Consider the following 15544-nt stretch of genomic DNA (forward strand, 5'->3'; position numbering starts at 1 on the left):
ATCAGGAGGTCTTGAAAGTGGAGTGCGAACGCTTTTTCACTAACCTTTTCTCTATTGATGTCCAGGTCAGCAGGAATTATATTTTGGAGAATGCTACACCGGTCATCTCTCTAGAGAGTAGAGAAGATCTTGTTCTTCCTGTCTCGTTTGATGAGGTTCGCCAAGCGGTCATGGCAATGCACTCTTATAAAGCACCAAGCGTGGATGGGTTCCAGGCACTATTTTACAAACAGTATTGGCACATTATAGGGCATGACCTGCATCAAATGGTAGCGGAAGCATTTCGGGTGGGCAAAGCTGATCCCAAACTTCTTGAAACCTTGCTTGTTCTTATTCCTAAAGTGGAGGACCCCCTCCGCTTCAAGGACTTGCGACCGATCAGCTTGTGCAACGTGGCTTATAAGGTTATAACGAAGGTCTTGGTGAACAGATTTCGACCTTTGCTTACTGATTTGGTGGGCCCTTTGCAAGGTAGTTTCATTCCTGGAAGGGGTACCAAAGACAATATCATCCTAGCTCAGGAAGTCATGCATACAATCCACACTTATAAAAAGCGTGGGGGCTTGTGGCGTTGAAGGTGGACTTGGAGAAAGCCTATGATAGGGTGAGTTGGGATTTTTTGCGAGCAACTCTCCAAGATTTTGGCTTCCCTCCGACTCTTGTTAGTTTGATTATGTGGGGTGTTCAGGATGCTAGTATTTCCATCCTATGGAATGGTGCAAAATTACCCTCATTCACTCCTCAAAGAGGGCTTCGTCAAGGTGACCCATTATCTCCTTATCTCTTTGTGCTTTGTATGGAACGCCTTGCCATCCAGATACAGAAATTAGTTGATATGGGCGCGTGGGAACCAATTAGAATCACGAAGGAAGGCATTGGCATATCTCATCTCTTCTTTGCGGATGACGTGTTGCTCTTTAGCAGGGCCAACAAGGATCAAATGCGTTTGATAGCCAAAACCTTGAATGATTTCTGTCAAGTGTTTGGCATGAAGGTGAACTTGGAAAAATCTAGAATGTTCTGCTCAACCAGTGTGGAGGATCGCCTTCAACGTGAGCTCTCTGACATCATGGGTATCTCACGCGCTAGCAATTTGGGCAAATACCTTGGTATACCTTTCCTCAAAGGTAGGGTCACAAGAGAAAATTTTGCTCCCATCATTGACAAGGTGAATACACGGTTGGCTTCTTGGAAACAAAAGCTACTTAATAGGGCAGGACGCTTGTGCCTAGCTAAATCAGTGTGGTCCTCTCTCCCAGTTTACACCATGCAAGCGCTTTGGCTCCCTAAAGCTACTTGTGACTATATTGATAAGAAGATTCGGAGTTGTATTTGGGCCAAGGGTGGCCAAGCGCGAGGATGGAACCTAGTCCCATGGCGTGATGTGAGCTGCCCCAAGGATGCCGGGGGGCTCGGTTTGAGAAGTGCCCGCTTCAACAACACTGCGCTCTTGGGGAAGCTAGTTGGTAACCTTCTACATGACCATGGTAAAGCATGGGTGCGTGCGTTAGGGGAGAAGTATTTGCCTAATAAGCTAGTCTTGAGCGGCAAGTACAAGCATGGTGATTCTTATATTTGGCAAGGGATTGTTCGAGCAAAGAATGCACTCAAAGATGGCTTTAAACCGCTCCTTGGAGATGGCAAATCATCCCTTTGGTACGATGATTGGCTAGGTACCGGCAAGCTCTGCCACCGTGTTCCCTATGTTCATATCTCTGATACAACTCTCACGGTTGCTGACCTCTGGATTCATGGGGCCTGGAATCTGCATCAGTTGTACACTCCCCTCCCTGATAGCTTAAAAACCGAAATTTGCTCCATACCTGTCCCTGCAAGCCTGGCGGATAGTGACACTATTCAGTGGTGTAATGCTGCGGATGGAAGATTTTCTACGCAAACAGCTTATGCGTTTCTCACCGGGGAAGGTACAACTACGACTCACCCATGGTGGAAGCATATCTGGCGTGCCATGGTGCCGGAACGAGTCAGATTCTTCTTGTGGCAGATTGCGCGCGAGGCGCTCCCAACAAACTCCAAGCGAAGATACAACCATCTTGCAGCTTCCTCCTCTTGCCCACGGTGTGACGCAGATGTTGAGGATGTGGATCACCTCTTCCGATGTTGTCCAGAGTCGCGAGATTTATGGCGGTTGTTCCGGAATAGTCTCCCGTCGCTGGCTAACCACGAACCCTTCCAGGTCTGGTTTCGTAGACTCCTTGCCTGTAATGAGCATGTTTTGGCAGCGGCAGTGTTATGGTGGGATTGGAAGTGGAGGAACAATCGTGTGTTTGGGGATACTCCTTGGAATATCAGCTATGTCTCGCGGCAAGTCATGGGAGATGTCCGCAGCTGGAAACGCTGGCCTGGCGTGAGTGATTTATCGTCCTTCCTGACTAGCATGGCCAGAGCCTCAGTCAGATTTTCACCCTCACAATCTTCATCATCACCTTCATCAGTGTTTGACACAAAAGCAATACTCTTATTCTTCTTCTCAGATTTTCCACTCAGTTTCAACTCAAATGTCTGCAAAGAGCCAATAAGTTCATCAACCTTCATGTTCTCAATGTCTTGAGCCTCCTCAATTGCAGTGACTTTCATAGCAAACTTCTGAGGAAGAGATCTCAGGATCTTCCTTACAAGCTTCTCATCTGACATAGGTTCTCCCAAAGCAAATGAAGCATTAGACAAGTCACGGACACGCATGTGGAATTCTGAAATAGTCTCTTCTTCAGTCATCATCAGATTTTCAAATTGAGTAGTAAGCATCTGAAGCCTTGACATCCTCACTCGAGTAGTTCCTTCATGTGCAGTTTTCAGAATTTCCCAAGCATCCTTTGCCACAGTACACGTATTGATGAGCCTAAACATATTCTTGTCAACTCCATTAAAAATAGCATTTAGAGCCTTTGAATTTCCAAGTGCAGCTTCATCTTCAACACTGGTCCATTCTTCTTCAGGTTTTTCAACAACAGTAGTAGAGGTGCCTTCAACCTCAGCCTTAGTGGGGTGCTTCCAACCCTTGACAATAGCTTTCCAAGTCTTGTTGTCAATCGATTTGAGAAAGGCTGTCATGCGAACCTTCCAGTAGTCATAGTTAGTACCATCCAGAATGGGTGGCCTATTGACTGATCCTCCCTCCTTGTTATCCATGAGAACTTGAATAAACTCCCTGGAGCTCACCCAACCAGAACAGGGTGCCTGCTCTGATGCCAATTGTAATTCAGGTTCCCTCTGATACGATTGTCCTACACGATGCTGGGACAAGAGGTTCGACAACTGCTTAACAATAAACAAAACTTAACAACAAAACAATAACACTCAGAAGTTGTTAACCCAGTTCAGTGAAAACTTTCACCTACGTCTGGAGGGTTTGCACCCAAAGAAAGGAAATCCACTATCTCAAGATTCAGGAATTACAGACACTCATGAACACCTCAGTTCATAGTTCACTTCCTAATCTACCCAGTGTATTTCTACTTAGAATCTCAACCTAAGTATGAGAGCCCCTCTCACTTTCTCTCAATCACTGCCACAGTGATTGGTGAACACAATGAACAAGTAAAGTTTGAACACAATCAAACAACACAGAACCTCTCTTTGCTTTATAGAATCAGTGAGCAAAGACAGATTCACAACTAACACAGGACGAAGCACAATAACAAATCCTAAAACTCTTAATCTCTCTTTCAGCTTCGGTCCTCTTCACGTTTTAGGTCTTCATCCTTTTATAGACTTCAGCAGCGGTAGCATGGGCTTTAGGGTTAGCACGGGCTGAAGAAACAGATTCCAATAACAGCAATTTGAAAACGCAATCTTGATAGATTCGGTTTCTTACTGCACAAGTAAAGATAGAAATCAATCTTTTAACAAAGATTGTTTCAACAAATAACAACCCAACAACTAAAACCCTTTTGGAATAGTTACTTGCTCCTCAAGTAACTCAAAAACATATCTTCAGCAAATCTTCAGAAGGCCCATAACAGAAACTCAAGCTGAGGACTGATGTCCTAGCTTCACGAGGTCAGATGCCACGGCATCTGCTTCGACAATCAGTTGTTTTGACAAAATGCAAGGCAACATGTTCCAACAATCTCCCCCTTTGTCAAATTTTGTCTAAAACAACTCACAATCAGAGAGGATAAAAACTAGAGAAAAAAACTCTCCCCCTTAGTCAGAACTCCCCCTCAAACAAACGCATCTACACAACCCACTATCATACTTCAGAAGGCATAGTCGGAACAAAACACTTTAGCAGCACAAACACACAACCAGAGGTACAATCAGCCTTAGCACATGATAACATCAAAATGGATCAGTTTGAACATCATCGTATCAGAAATACTACCATCAGAAGTACTGCTCATCAGAGGCAACATTTCAGAAACAAACATAGCCATCGTCTTGAACTTGTCTTCAGACCAGAGCTAACACTATCAGAACACACATAGCACAGTAGAAACAGAAGCAACTTCTCACAACTTCTGAGAACATGAACATCTGAACCAAAACAAACTTCTGATCTGCGAACATCTGAACAAAAACAACTTCTGATCTGCGAACATCTGAACAAAACAAACTTCTGATCTGCGAACATCTGAACAAAAACAACTTCTGATCTGCGAACATCTGAACAAAACAAACTTCTGAACAAAAACAAACTTCTGAACTAAAACATCTTCTGAACTAAAACATCTTCTGAACTGAAACATCTGAACAGAACCAACTTCTGAACCTCAAACTTCTGAACATAAACAACTTCTGAACCACAAAACTGCTCAAAAACAAATTTCTTCTGATCTGAACAACTTCTGAACCACAAAACTGTTCAAAAACAAATTTCTTCTGATCTGAACAACTTAACACTACTCCCCCTTTTTAGCACAAATTTGCAAAGGGTGCATCCAAAACAAAAGACAAGATCAAAATCAAAGCAAACTATGCTTCAGAACCGGACTTTTCCTTGGAACCTTCGGCACTTCTCTCTGTACTTGCTTCAGATCCTTCCTCCTCGTCGCTTTGTTCAACATCTTGACGTTCTTCTTCTTGTAACTTGAGTAGCAACGCATCAACTTTGAGCTTCCTGGCAGTACTCACCCGAATTGTTTCTTGTAAAGCCTTGGAGACTTCCAGTAATTCAGCAATTATGGCCTTAGTGTCAGATGCAGTCACAGTAGGCGCAGATGTTTTGCTAGTTGGTAAGGCAATGTCGAGAACATGTGGGTCCATAAACAAACGTTGATCCAAAGTGATTGGAACACCACAAGACATAGCCACATCATCAGCTCTGAGAATCTGAGGATGTTGCTTCAGAATGATCTCAGTAAGAAGTGATGGAAACGAAACAGGCAGCTTCACAGCACAAGTATCAGCATGCTTCAATGTCTGCTCAAACACAAAAGTTCCAAAATCAAAATCAATAGACTTGCCTATCCGATAGATTAATTTGGCAAGCGTTGCAGAAACACCAGAAGTATGTTGAGTAGGAACCCAATTCACAGCACCAATCCTGTTCAGAATAGCATACTTCACACTCAGATTTCCAGAAGACAACAACTTCTTGCTGGGCCACTTCTTCACATTACCTGCAGTAAGCTCCTTGGCAACATCATCCATGGACACTTCTTCATCAACAAATTCAATAGCACTTCTTCCAAGTGTCTGATTGATCACAGCAGGTGAAAACAATACACATTCAGCCCGTACAAAAACTTTTCTGAATTCTGCACTATCAGGAAGACCCACATCAACAGAGAGATTCACCAAGAACTCTCTCACAAGCTTCTCATAGCATCTTCCAACATTCTGTATAGTCTTCATCAGACCTGCTTTCTCAATAAGTGCAATAACATCTCTGCACTCAAGAACATCAGAACCAACATCCCTTTCCTTGGCCATTCTTCTCTTGCAAACAAACTTCCACTTCTGAATATTCTCTTCTAAGTGGAAGGACACTCTATCAATAGGGACAGCAGGAACATTCTGAGGAACACGCTTACCAGAAAACTTCTTTTTATCAGAAGATCGAATGTCCTGAACACCGACTTCAACATCTGACTCAGAGTCTTCAACTTCAACTGGAATCTTCCTCTGCTTCTTCTCAGTGGGAGCCTTTGCTTCCTTTTGCTTCCCCTTACTCTTCACACTGGCCTGTCTGGATTTCTTTGATGGAGTAGGTGTGATCTCAGGAGAAGAAATCCTTCTTTTCTTCTTCATTCTCGCAGCAACACTATCAGCAAAAGTCTCAGTCAGAGGAACATCATCAGAAGCATCATCAGAGATGTTCTGAACAGAGGCTGGATTAGCATCCTTTGACGAGGATGAAACAGAGATATTAGGCGTGGTAGCATCGCCTGAATTTTCATGAGAAGTGGAATCCTTTCCAGGAGTTTCTTGAGCAGAACTTCCCTTAGACCCAGTTGTCTCAACATCAGGCACAACATCAGGAGGCGATTTCACTGGAGAATCTTCATCATTGATTTCTTCTTCGTCAGGAACATCCTCAAGGATAGGAACATTCGGAGCTTTGCTATTCTTGACCTGTGATTTGTAGACCTTACACGTTGGGTTTCTTGATCGCATCTTCTTGGAGGCTTTCTTGGACACAGAAGACGGTTGAGAAGGATCACTCTTCAAACCCATACACTTGACTCCTTTAGCAGTTCTTTCAATCTTGGCCTTGACAGATTCCTTCTTTCCTGAACTTTGAGACATGACGAATCGAGAGGAAATACAAACAGAGTACAGAACAATGAGCACAACTTTCAGATGAACGATGATAAGTCTTGAAAAAGATAGATGCACAAGCGGTTGAGAGAACACAATTTGACCGTTGAAGGTAGTTATAGGATAAGCGAACCATGAAGTAGCCTTCTCTCTGCTGATGTCACAACGGCAGTTAATGATGAACAAAAATAAACTAGCCGTTGACACATATGGACACGCTAATTGCTATGCATCAAAAAGGCAAATCCCTAGATTTCCTCTTAATTTTTCAAATGTAAGTGCATCAAGGGGTTTTGTGAAAATATCAGCCAATTGCTTGTCAGTTGTAACATGCTCCAAGTTGACAATTTTATCCTCCACCAAGTCTCTAATGAAATGATGTCTAATGTCAATATGCTTGGTCCTGCTATGCTGTATGGGATTCTTGGAAATATTGATTGCACTGAGATTGTCGCAGTACAATGTCATGACATCCTGCTCAACATCATACTCTTTCAACATTTGCTTCATCCACATGAGTTGAGTACAACTACTTCCGGCTGCAATATACTCTGCTTCAGCTGTAGACAATGAGACACAGTTCTGCTTCTTGCTAAACCATGAAATCAAATTATTCCCTAGGAAGAAACATCCACCAGATGTGCTCTTTCTATCATCTGCACTACCGGCCCAATCTGCATCACAGAAACCAACTAAAGAAGAATTTGTATCATGAGTATAGAGAATACCATAGTCACTCGTGCCATTGATGTACTTGATAATTCTCTTGACTTGTAGCAGATGACTAGCCTTAGGAGCTGCTTGAAATCTTGCACATACACCAACTGCAAAGGTGATATCTGGTCTGCTAGCAGTGAGATACAACAAGCTTCCAATCATGCTTCTATAGAGACTTTGATCAACATCTTCTCCTTGCTCATCTTTGGACATCTTGATGTGTGTAGCAGCAGGAGTTCTCTTGTGACCAGCCTTTTCAAGACCAAATTTCTTGACTAGGCCTTTAGCATACTTACTCTGAGATATGAACATAGAATCCTCCATTTGTTTGACTTGTAGTCCTAGAAAATAGTTCAATTCACCAACTAAGCTCATCTCAAATTCAGATTTCATTTGTCGGACGAAATGCTCCACCATTGAGTTTGACATTCCTCCAAAGACAATGTCATCCACATAAATCTGTGCTATCATGAGCTTACCTCTGTCATTCTTCACAAACAGAGTTTTATCAATTCCACCCTTGCTGTACCCATTGCTTACAAGAAATTCAGTTAACCTTTCATACCAAGCCCTAGGTGCTTGCTTCAGACCATACAAGGCCTTCCTCAACTTGTACACATGATCTGGATGATGCGGATCTGTAAATCCTTTAGGTTGTTCAACATAGACTTCTTCATTCAAATAACCATTCAGAAAAGCACTCTTCACATCCATCTGATAAAGTCTGAACTTCAAAAGACAAGCAACACCTAACAAGAGTCTTATAGATTCCAGTCTAGCTACTGGAGCAAAGGTCTCATCAAAATCAACTCCTTCTATCTGAGTATATCCTTGAGCAACAAGCCTTGCTTTATTCCTTGTGACTGTTCCAGCTTCATCTGATTTGTTCTTGAAGATCCACTTGGTGCCAATGATGTTTACTTCTTCAGGTCTGGGCACTAACTCCCACACTTCATTTCTTCTGAACTGCTCTAGCTCTTCTTGCATAGCATTTATCCAGTATTCATCAGTGAGAGCTTCATTAACATTCTTGGGTTCTATTTTAGAGATGAAACAACTGTGAGCAATAATACTTCTGGATCTGGTAGTCACCCCTTCTTGAAGATTACCAATAATGTTTTCTTGAGGATGATTCTTCTGAACCCTGATTGATGGAGCTTTGTTTGATGTGATATCTTTGTCTTCCTTTTCATCAGCACTTGTTTCTGACTCATTGTCGAGGGCGGTTGCTGGAGCATTAGCTGGAACATCAGCATCATCATCATCTTCATTCAGAACTGCTTCTTCCTTCTTGCTTGGTTCATCATCCACAGTCACATTCACAGATTCCATCATGGTCCTTGTGCGAGAGTTAAAAACTCTATAAGCTTTGCTGTTCATAGAATACCCCATGAAAATTCCTTCATCACTTCTAGGATCAAGCTTCCTCTTAGGATCACGATCTGCAAGAATATAACATTTACTTCCAAATATGTGAAAGTATTTTACAGACGGCTTTCTACCTTTCCATAGCTCATATTGTGTAGAGGATGTCCCTGCCCTGATGGTGACTCTATTATGTATGTAACAAGCAGTACTCATGGCTTCAGCCCAGAATTGGTGTGGAATCTTCTTAGCATGTAACATTACTCTAGCTGATTCCTGGAGAGTTCTATTTTTCCTTTCAACAATTCCATTCTGCTGTGGAGTGATGGGGGCAGAAAATTCATGGCTAATACCTTCAGTTCCACAGAACTCCAAGAATTTTGAATTCTCAAACTCTCTTCCATGATCACTTCTGATTCTTACAATCACACAGTCCTTCTCATTCTTAAGTCTCAAACATAAATTCTTGCATATTTCAAAAGTCTCTGATTTTTCTCTCATAAATTCAACCCATGTATACCTTGAAAAATCATCTACACAGACAAACACATACCTTTTTCCTCCCAAGCTTTCAACCTGCATGGGACCCATGAGATCCATGTGAAGCAATTCCAGAACCTTCGTCGTGGTCTGATGCTGGAGCATCTTGTGTGGCACCTTGGTTTGCTTACCAATCTGACATTCTCCACATAGCTTTCCTTCTCCCAAGCTCAAATTGGGCAATCCCCTTATTGCTTCATCAGCAATGATCTTTTGCATGCTCCTGTAGTTGAGATGTCCTAGTCTTTGATGCCATACATTCACCTCATCTTCTTTAGTTAACAAACATCTGGAAACATGAGCTTTTTCTTCTGATGTCCACATGTAACAGTTGTCCTTTGATCTGACTCCTCTCATCACAACTCTCTCATCGTCAGTGGTCACAACACATTCTATCTTATTGAACTTCACATCATACCCTTGATCACACAGTTGACTTATGCTGATTAGGTTGGCAGTTAAGCCATTTACAAGTAACACATTGTTCAAGTTAGGAGATTCTGTGCTAACAAGCTTTCCTACTCCCTTGATCTTTCCTTTAGCTCCATCTCCAAAAGTGACATAGTTGGTGGAGTGACTTCTGATATCTTGCAAGAAGCTCTTGTTTCCTGTCATGTGCTTTGAGCAGCCACTATCAAAATACCAATCTTCCTTTGATGATGCTCTGAAGGACGTGTAAGCTACCTGACATCTGACTTCACCCTTGGGCTTCCATTCCTTCCTCATCTGAACAGGTTTTTTATCGTGCATCTGAGGATAACCATATAACCTGTAACAGTAGGGCTTTATGTGACCATTCTTACCACAGTAGTGACACTTCCAAGGTACAATCTTCTCAAGCTTGAGCTGGGATTTCACATGTTGAGGTACATGTCTGGGCAATGAATCTGACAACTGATAATTTCTAGGCTTCTTGAATTCAGTTTGTTTCGCAGCAGACACAAATTTCTTTGAACCTTTCTGATTTTCTTTGTTTGCAGTTCTATAGTCAAAGCCAATTCCCTTCAAACTCCCTCCTTGCTTGCTAGTTTCCTTCAGAATTTCATCAAGCATATCAGAACCACTGTTCAACATTCTAACAGATTTGTGAGTAGCTTCAAGCTTTCTTGTCAGAGTTGCCACTTCCTCTTGAAGTCCTGCATTAATCAACACTAGATTAGCCTTTTCCATAACATCAGCATTATTAAACTTACTTTGCCATTCCTCCAGATCTTCCTTCAGCTTTGTGCTGAGCTCTTTCAGCCTTTCATTCTGAGAGACAAGTTGTTCTATCTCACTTTGCTTTTCTCTCACAAGTTTACATGCTTCTTCCCACTTGATGTGTAGCAGCTTGTAAGTCTCAGCCAGTTCCTCATCTGTAATGTCCTCATCACTTGTATCAGACTCATAGACAGTTCCAGAGAAAGCATTGACTTTGTTTGCAGATATCTCTCCTCATCTTCAGTGTCTTCATCTGACCAAGTTACCATCATACCTTTCTTCTGCTTCTTTAGATAAGTGGCGCATTCAGATCTGATGTGACCATATCCTTCACATTCATGACACTACACTCCTTTATTCTGACCAGATTTTTCGTCTTCTTTGGTCTTCCTCTGTGAATTAGTAAATTTGGGTTTGTTATCGAACTTCATGTCCTGGACATTAGGCCTGGTTCTTTTATCAATCTTTCTCAATGCTCTGTTGAATTTTCTTGCTAGTATGGCCAGAGCCTCAGTCAGATTTTCACCCTCACAATCTTCATCATCACCTTCATCAGTGTTTGACACAAAAGCAATACTCTTATTCTTCTTCTCAGATTTTCCACTCAGTTTCAACTCAAATGTCTGCAAAGAGCCAATAAGTTCATCAACCTTCATGTTCTCAATGTCTTGAGCCTCCTCAATTGCAGTGACTTTCATAGCAAACTTCTGAGGAAGAGATCTCAGGATCTTCCTTACAAGCTTCTCATCTGACATAGGTTCTCCCAAAGCAAATGAAGCATTAGACAAGTCACGGACACGCATGTGGAATTCTGAAATAGTCTCTTCTTCAGTCATCATCAGATTTTCAAATTGAGTAGTAAGCATCTGAAGCCTTGACATCCTCACTCGAGTAGTTCCTTCATGTGCAGTTTTCAGAATTTCCCAAGCATCCTTTGCCACAGTACACGTATTGATGAGCCTAAACATATTCTTGTCAACTCCATTAAAAATAGCATTTAGAGCCTTTGAATTTCCAAGTGCAGCTTCATCTTCAACACTGGTCCATTCTTCTTCAGGTTTTTCAACAACAGTAGTAGAGGTGCCTTCAACCTCAGCCTTAGTGGGGTGCTTCCAACCCTTGACAATAGCTTTCCAAGTCTTGTTGTCAATCGATTTGAGAAAGGCTGTCATGCGAACCTTCCAGTAGTCATAGTTAGTACCATCCAGAATGGGTGGCCTATTGACTGATCTCCCTCCTTGTTATCCATGAGAACTTGAATAAACTCCCTGGAGCTCACCCAACCAGAACAGGGTGCCTGCTCTGATGCCAATTGTAATTCAGGTTCCCTCTGATACGATTGTCCTACACGATGCTGGGACAAGAGGTTCGACAACTGCTTAACAATAAACAAAACTTAACAACAAAACAATAACACTCAGAAGTTGTTAACCCAGTTCAGTGAAAACTTTCACCTACGTCTGGAGGGTTTGCACCCAAAGAAAGGAAATCCACTATCTCAAGATTCAGGAATTACAGACACTCATGAACACCTCAGTTCATAGTTCACTTCCTAATCTACCCAGTGTATTTCTACTTAGAATCTCAACCTAAGTATGAGAGCCCCTCTCACTTTCTCTCAATCACTGCCACAGTGATTGGTGAACACAATGAACAAGTAAAGTTTGAACACAATCAAACAACACAGAACCTCTCTTTGCTTTATAGAATCAGTGAGCAAAGACAGATTCACAACTAACACAGGACGAAGCACAATAACAAATCCTAAAACTCTTAATCTCTCTTTCAGCTTCGGTCCTCTTCACGTTTTAGGTCTTCATCCTTTTATAGACTTCAGCAGCGGTAGCATGGGCTTTAGGGTTAGCACGGGCTGAAGAAACAGATTCCAATAACAGCAATTTGAAAACGCAATCTTGATAGATTCGGTTTCTTACTGCACAAGTAAAGATAGAAATCAATCTTTTAACAAAGATTGTTTCAACAAATAACAACCCAACAACTAAAACCCTTTTGGAATAGTTACTTGCTCCTCAAGTAACTCAAAAACATATTTTCAGCAAATCTTCAGAAGGCCCATAACAGAAACTCAAGCTGAGGACTGATGTCCTAGCTTCACGAGGTCAGATGCCACGGCATCTGCTTCGACAATCAGTTGTTTTGACAAAATGCAAGGCAACATGTTCCAACATTTTATTTATTAATTTACTTATAAATAATTTTATTGGTCATTAAGTAACATTTATGCTTTAAAAAAAAGTAATTAGTCAACTCCTTCCTTTGCTATATAAACTACATAGTGTAGCAAACTAGCAATAATACTTGCATAAACACATTATATGCTTAAATAAGTTTTCGTCCCTCTTAAAAGAATGAGTTTTGTTTTTCGTCCCTCTTATTAGTAGTACTGTCCATATGTCTTGTATGTTTGCTTGCTTACGTGTATTGATAAACTGACGTGACTCCAAAATAGATTATAATGTTTTGTACCCTCAACGTACACCTACTAGTGGTGACTATGAAGGTGGTTGTCACCTAGTAGCGGTGACGATGGTGGTGGAGAAGGTTGTGGCAATGGCGGGTGGTGGTGGATCGTGATGGCAAGGGCGGTGGTGACATTGATGGTGGTGGCGACGACGAAGGCGAGGGTGGTGGTGTGACAAATGGAGTTGATTGTCGTGCTGGAGGGGGGTGCATTGTAGAGGTGACAGTAGTTGTGATGGAGGAAGTAGCGACAATGACAATGGTGGAGGGTAGTGTGGCAGGTGGCAGTGGTGGGTGTGATTGAGGTGGGGTTGGTGGTTGTTGTGGAGGGTGGTGGTGGTGGGGTGGCACGTCGACTGTGGTCGCGATAACGATTCAAGTGGTGGTGGCGGTGGTGGTGGAGCTGGTGGTAGTGGTTGATGTGTGTGTTATCTGGTAGATGTTAGTTGTACATGTACGCAGCAGTGGCAAGATGGTGGTGGTGAGCGAGACTGTGGTCGTGGCGGTGACAATGACGGTGGTGGCAGTGATTGTGGATGTGATGGTGATGGCGGTGACAATGATGGTGAAAGGTAGAGGTGGTGATTGAGGCGGTGGCGACGATGGATAGTGGAGGTGGTGGTGGCACCAAGGCGGAGGTGAAGTTGTGGCAAAGGAGGAAGTGATGATAGGGAAACAAAGTAAATAAAAATACAATGATTTCTATGATAAAATAAACTATTTTTCTCTGTAAAAACTCCTACAACATTTTCCTAAAAAAGCTTCTTATTGTATTTTGATTTCTTCAATTAAAAAAAATTATTTATTCTAAAAAACTTTTTCATAAATTATGTTTTACACAACTTTTTCCACTAAGAAGAAAAGAAACAAAAATAAAAATTTGGAACAATACCATAATGCCGAAATAAGTAAAAGAAAGCACCATTGTGTGGCTGAGGAAAATCAAGGTCCCTGAGAAAATTCGAGTCTTTGTGTGGAGCATCCTATAGGGGGGTTACAAACGAATGAAAAGCGTTGGAAGTGTGGAATGGCGTCGACGACAGCTTGCTCCAAGTGCTTGGAGCCAGTGGAGAATGCCTTGCATTGCCTCCGTGATTGCCCGCACTCTTGGGAAATTTGGAGGATGCTTGGTGCTTTGGGCTGGCGCGATTTCTTCTCCAATGATGTCTGGCGGTGGATTCAGTGGGCTGCCACTGGGATCCATGGAGTCAAGTTCTTGGGGTCTTTATGGGGAGTGTGGAAGTGGAGAAATAACATGGTGTTTGAGGCTTCCCCTTGGCCCTTGCATGAAGCTTGGCGTAGGCTTTCCCATGAAGTGGACGAGATTTGCATGATTAACAATAACAATCTGCGTAGGGAAATTGGTGATGGGCTTAGCCCGTGGTGGGTGGCTCCTCCTCATGGTTTGCTTAAGCTAAATACTGATGGTAGTTACAATCCAGTCAGCAAAGTGATGGGTGCTGGGGGTGTCTGTCGTGATGATCAAGGGAGGTGGGTGTGTGGCTTCCTGAACGCAGCTCACGGTGGTAGTGCTCTAGTTGCAGAAGTGGCAGCTCTCAGAGATGGTTTGCACATGATGTGGAACAGGGGAACGCAACAGCTTGAATGTGAAGTGGATAACATGGAGCTTGTTAAAGCTATTGAAACTGGGGAGTTGGATAGTTTTGTGCCTGAGATCCTGGAGAGCAGGCTTCTGTTTGGGAGGCAGTGGGTGGTTACGGTTAGAGCGATACCTCGTAAGGGTATCTGTGTAGCAGATTTCATGGCAAAATCAGCTCCGGTGAAGCTTGGCCCTCGTCTTCTAAGGGAACCCAATCCTGATTTGCAAGTCCTTCCATGAAGGATTCTTTGGGTGCTTTGTAGTTTATTTTTCTCTGTTTTGTTAGTTTTCCGATGTATCGAAAAAAAACCTCGGGGCCTTTGGGAAATTTTGTCATGGTAATAAAAAGAAATTTTAACAACCATCCTCATTTAGTTATTATATTGTCAGATCTTTAAAACATTTTTTTTTTTACTTTTTTTTTGCAAGTTTTACCATCAACATAAACGCATTTTATTCATAATAATATCTAATTATTATGGGTAACTCAAGTGGTAGGAGCTGGAGACATATGAGTTTGGTAGGGGAAGTGCAGTGATCGATTCCTGACAGGTGCAATTTATCTTTCCGATGTACCAAAAATAATAATATCCTAATTGAATAGTGAATGAAAAAAAAAATATATATATATATATATATATATATATATATATACATGATATTTTGGAAATAAAATCATTGAAAGTTGGGAGAGGTAAAACCGTAAAAATAAGTTCGATCGTCCATGTCCTGAAATAGATTAATCTTCTTGAGTATTAAGGATAATCTCGGTACGTAAAAAAATCAGTTCAAAGTAAGTTCAAAGAAATGCTCCAGAAATAGAAAATGAAAGGTTTGCTAAATGCAAACATCATTTTGGGAGAGGTAAGCCACATAGCCTACATGGTAAGTAAGTTCAAATCTAGCTAGTAATGAGTA

Source organism: Lotus japonicus, chromosome 3, assembly GCF_012489685.1.
Source record: "Lotus japonicus ecotype B-129 chromosome 3, LjGifu_v1.2".
NCBI classification, from domain to species: domain Eukaryota; kingdom Viridiplantae; phylum Streptophyta; class Magnoliopsida; order Fabales; family Fabaceae; genus Lotus; species Lotus japonicus.